The sequence below is a fragment of the Mustela nigripes genome, unplaced genomic scaffold (assembly GCF_022355385.1).
Source record: "Mustela nigripes isolate SB6536 unplaced genomic scaffold, MUSNIG.SB6536 HiC_scaffold_148, whole genome shotgun sequence".
NCBI classification, from domain to species: domain Eukaryota; kingdom Metazoa; phylum Chordata; class Mammalia; order Carnivora; family Mustelidae; genus Mustela; species Mustela nigripes.
This window is the reverse complement of record NW_026739562.1, coordinates 10732644-10738643: the sequence shown is the minus strand read 5'-3', so window position 1 is coordinate 10738643 and position 6000 is coordinate 10732644.

The window sequence follows — 6000 nt, the reverse complement described above, 5'->3', positions numbered from 1 at the left end:
GAACTAAATAAAACCTTTGGTATGTGTTCATTTTATATTTCTTTGAGAGTCATGGTTTCACATTTTTAAAAATTACCTTGCCTTTGGATAAGAGAAGAGCAACCACTATATTTAGGAGAGATAAAAAGACTTCTAGAGATCCAGATATTTTTGTCCTCTGTGTTCTTTCACCATGGGTTTTTCTGTTTTATTCTGTTGGAGATTTGTTTCTGCTTAATCAATTTGTAAAAATCTTCTTTAAAACTTGCTTTGAAGTAAAATAGAAACAAAATATGTTATTGAATTTTTTTTTTGTTAGCTTCTCAATTCCAGTCCCAGCCAAACTTAGCTAATATGAGTATCCATAGCAACCACATTGAAAGGACCCTGCTGAAAAAAATCCTATCAATCTGGCCCTGGTGTGTGTGTGTGTGTGTGTGTGTGTGTGTGTGTGTGTGCACGTGTGTGATATAGGGGAAGATTATATAATGCAATATAATTTAATGGTTTATTTAGTCATTCGCTTATAAGTTCACCTCAAAATACTCAAGGTCTACTATATGCCTAATACTCTAGGGAAAAAAGCAGATAATGTCTCTACTTTCCTGAAGCTTATATTCTAGTACGTAGAGACAGAAAATAGCAATTATATATTATGTCAAAAATATAATACCTGCTAGGAGAAATATAAAGCAGGGTAAATGATACATGATCCCTGAGTAGGATTATTTTCTGTAAGCTAATCAGAGAGGGCTTCTTTGAGAAGGGATGGCATAAGCCAAACTTGAATGGCTGTGGAAGGACAAAGGTATCTGAGCATAGAAGCTTCCAGATAGAGAAACCAGCAAATGAAAAGTCCCTGAGGTGGGAGCATGGTTGGTACCACAGATCAAAGGAGGCTAGCTTAAGAGGAGTGGGATGAATAAAGAGTGGTTGATGACAGATCATGCAGACCACTGTAAGAGGATTATTCTGGCTTTTGTCTAGAGAATGGTTCATAAAGGAGCAAGAGTAGAAGCACACTAGTTAGGAAGTTATTGCAGCCACCTAGCCAAAAAGTGATGGTGGTTTGGACTGTGATGGTAGGAGTAGAGGTGGATGTATTATGAAGGTAGATACAATAGAATTTGCTGAGAGACTTGACAGAGACATAAAGAGAGAAAAGAGTAAAAATTACTCTAAAGCTTTTTGGACAACTTCACCTAAAGACAGTGTTGTCATATACGGAGACCATTTCATGTCTAGATGTGACCACTAACACAGCCAACATTTGCCTGAGTGTTTACAAGTGCCAGACACATTTACTCTTTACATCAACACTGAAGTCAGACCCTGCTATCATCCTTATGTAACAGATGAAATAATGAAGACTTACAAAAGGAAAGGAAGCTGTTCAGTGTAATTCAGTAGGTTGTGACCCTGGCCTTACACTGGAATAAACAGCAAAGATAATTCTATAAAATACATTTAACCTCTGGAACTCTTCACTATTTACTGTAAAATGAAGATACTTGGCTCAAAGGATATCTGTCAGAGCAGAACATTGGCTATTTCTGTAATTGGCACAAAGTAGGTACAAAGGTTGACATGATTATTATATAGTATTCTTTCTATGAAATTCACTGTGCAGTGAATTCCTAAAAAAAAAAAGAGAGAGAGAGAATATTTATCTATCATTTATCTTCATGGTTCTTAACTATGTAGCATGAATCTTCTCCTTTTCTTTACTAAAGTGGCTGCTTGTAAACTATTTTACACATAGACACACCGACTCCATACACATTAGATTTATTAGTTAGTCTTGGCATTAAATAGACAAAGACAGTTTTTATTACAAGATTACAGTTTGAAAATGAGTGCTAAATATAATATTCCAAGAAAAAGAAATAAATTTCCTGCAAGTGTTGTCATTCACTGATACTCTCCCCTTTAAACTCCTTTTTTCCCTTTTTTTGCTCAGCACCCTCCCTCCCCCACAAAAATGATCCCTGCTCGTTCACTCCTCTCCATGCTATTCTCATGTCTTCAGATTTTGTTTCCCTAGAGTCATCTTTTAACCTATAATGATGAATATTTAGGTAATAAATAATATTACTCCCCTTAGAGTCCAAGAGGGTACTTCTTCAGTCCCTTCTGAAAAAGGACTAGTGAGAGTAATCTAGCAGAAGAATAGCTACCAAGAAGACTGAGGAATGGGAAGACAATTTATCTGTGTCTATCAACACTGCAGGTGATAATGTGGAAACTAGGAAAGCTATTCTGGGAGACTCTAACCAGCCCCCTTTTTCAGCCTCTAGGGTGAAAAATGGAGATCTATTAACAGGTGTTATCAGTATAGACGAGATAAGTTAAGGAAGGATTTTTTTTTTTTTTCTGTGTAAATTGTGTAAGCCAGAGAATCCAGTCCTTAAAAAATCCAATGCTTTATCTCTTGCAAACAGGGTTGTTTGGGTCTCTGGCTTACCCTTGCAATTATATCATCTAAACATTATGGTGAATTAATAGAGAAGCTATTAAATAAGTTGTGGTAATGTCACAACAAGATAAAATCCACTTGTTGCCTTTATGAAAATCATTCCCTTATTTCTCTAAACCCATTACTCATTAATTCATCCTTTCATTCATTGCCTAGTGCCCAGAGTTTCACTGATTCACATGTTAATTCAGTAACCATTTATTACACCTTTAATATGTGTAAGTGGCAGGAAGGCTGTCTCCAGGGGGGAATGCAAAGACAGGAACCTAATTTGAAAGAGTTCCTCCTCTACCATAGGTACAACCAAAATTCTAATGAAAAAGAGAGAAAATGTTAAATGTGTCAGAGGCCAAATAACCACATGTGAATTATTGGAAGATGAAGCATGGATCAGGTCTTTGAGACTAGAACACTGAGTTAGACATTTCAACATTTTGTACTGAAGATTAAGTGAATGCCTAAAGTAGGAAATAGAATTCAAAATCTAATCTTGAAAGAACTGCTTCAGTTTCCTATCATTTCAGGAAGCAATCTGTATAAAGATTAAAAATTTGGAAGCAATGAGGTTCCAGTCATTTCGTATATTTTATCAAAGAGCATCTTACTCTTAGAGAGAAAGAAATCCTTTGCTTCTGTTGCTTTCAATTATCAGAAGCCACATCTTCAACCAATAACCATGATGTTTTCACCAGCCTCTCTCATAGAGTAACACATATGGAACAACCAAGAGTACCTCTCCCAGCAGTGCTCTCCCTCATTAAGAACCAAAGGGCATAGGAGTTGAGGAAGGAAAGGTCTACTACACCATCAAGGAATAAAAGCTAAAAATCATTTCAGTGCATCTAAATAAAGCACTCCTTTTGCCTTCAGGAATAGAAGAAATACAAATCCAAATCTTCCAACTCAAAGAAATATGCTGTTACCTTATTGTTAAATGTTAGAATTTCTTGGAAAAGTATAGGTACAAGTATTTAAAATTATGCGTGAAAAATGCAGAAAGTAAATAGAGCAAAACCAGTATTATTTTATAGGTTTATTGTAATGCTGAAACTATAACATTTTTACTTTTTAAACTTATCTGTAATTTATATGTTTCTATCATGACTACATATTATTTTAATTTTAGAGAATATACGTTTTAAAGAAATTTTATTACCATTTCAAATGTCCCAATTGCTCTTTCTTATCTCTCTTCTTATTTCTTTTGGTGTCAGGAATATTAAAGTTCTGAGATGATTAAGGACTAAGAAAGTAAGTTTACTCTCCTCTTAAGAGATAGGAATTATTTGGTAATTATAAAGTTCTGTGTGAGATTAGCCATTATTATTATAAGTAATAATCAAATATTAGTATTGACTGTTTATATATGCTAGACATCATGCAAAATGTAAATTATCTCCTTTAATATTGTTTAGAGAGAGTTATATGTGGTTGAAAGGTTTCTCCTTCTATTATACAGATAGGAAAACTGAAACATGAAGAAGGAAAGCCTTGTATCCCAGGACATATAGTTAGTGAGAAACAGACCTAAAGGTATAATTCAAGTCTGTCTGGCCTCAAGTCTTGATCTTGACCTTGGCCCCATATTACTTCCTACAGGAACACTCACCGAGGCATATAGCAGGATCCTTAGTTAACATCCATTTTTCAACAAAGGCTTTAAGAAGACTGATTCTCATTCTAAGTTGTGGAGATATTAACAAATAAACTCAAGAAACACTTGGGAATTTGAAATGCATCAACTTCTTCCTCTCAGAACTTCCCATATTTTCTCTCTGGAGAATTTACTTTTTTCCCTCTGGAGAATTTAGAATTACTATTAATTATTTACTTTGTCAAGTCAGTTAATAACATATTACTGTCCCTGTCCACTTCTAATTTGTCCTAAATTCACCATCAAAAGGTAGTATCCTATATCAAGCACTTACTATTTGCAGTCCTTTCATAGTTAATTTAGTATAACCCTAGAAGATGAATACATTATTTCCAACTCATAGTAGAAAAACTGAGGCTTAGAATGATTTATTTCCACTTTTCTGGTATAGTATAACTAGTAAGCGGTAGAACCCAAAGCCAATTTCTATTGTTTCAGTTACACAATATTATCTACCTAATTTAAGAAATCTCCAAAATAAAAAATCCCGGAAAAGTGTTGTATCATGTTTGACTATAAGAAGAATACTAGGGGCGCCTGGGCAGCTCAGTGGGTTAAAGCCTCTGCATTTGGCTAAAAAAAAAAAAAAAAAAAAAAGGAAGAAGAAGAATACTAATCTTGGATTTCATATCATATTATGAGAGTTTTCTGAAAATTCAAGTACATGGAAGCCAGAACTTGATGAATCAATCAGTAATCTTAGGCAGTGGAAATTGAATGAGTTATTGAAGAATACCTAATTCACTTTTTAAAAAATTTTTCATATGAAGAATCTGAGACAAATTAAGAATACAAATTTAGGTTTCTTAAATCCTAACTTATTTATCTTCTTCCTGCATGGAATAGCTGATATTCTCACTTTTTGCAGAGTAATCCAAACAAAAAACATTGTTTTGCTTGCCTAATTGGTCTATATAATTACTTCAGTGAGCCTCCTTGTTTTCCAAGGGAGACCTGTCTAAGGAAATGAGGATGTTGAGAGATCATAACCAAATACATCCTTTTGGAAAAATCCTCTACAGGATTTTCTCATACAAAGGCAAATCACAAAATGTAAATATCAATGATATCAGATTTTATTTTAAGCTTCCATTTTCCATACAGATTGAGCCTGTCTCTCCATTTTGTTCCCAAACCAAGCAAGTAAATTAAGTGGGAAAGTGGTAAGACTCACTCTCTGCATCTATCAAATCTCTTTGGTAGCCAAAAATACGGTACTACTTTTTGCTTAATATTTTGGAATGAAAGATTAGTTTTAAATACTTCTATTGAGTCCTTCTTTCATTCCATGAAACTATACTCCGGCAACCAGGGACCCAAAACAGAAATGTATTCCTATAGAACACATGGAAGTCTAACAATGTATGTGGAACTGCCCCATTATAATAACTTTTGCTCCTTCTTTCACCTTTGGTCTGCTTTCAGACTGCTGGACCACAGGAATGAGCATAGTTTGCAACATATTTCCAGTCATTGCCAGAAATGTTTGACTATTTCTCTTGCCAGAGCACAGTTACCCTGGCAAAATGATCTCAGATACCGTGGAAAATGGTAAAGAGGAAGATATACATCCCTATTTGTGGTGCTATCACAGACTATTCGAGGATACCTATTGATTCCTTCATTCAAAAAATTCAAGCTTTAGGTATTATTCACATATGGTGATTTGATGAGGAGCCATGACCTTTATGAACTGAATTATGGTGATTCAACTCAGGCCTTTATTCACCAAATCTAGATTATTGATCATCATCATCAAAGTCTGCTTGGGTTGTCATAACAAAATACTACAGAGAGGGAGGGTTAAACAGACATTGATTTTTCCCACAGTCTTGGAGGCTGGAAGTCCAAGATCAAGGTAGCAACAGGGCTGGTTTTTGATGAGGCCTCT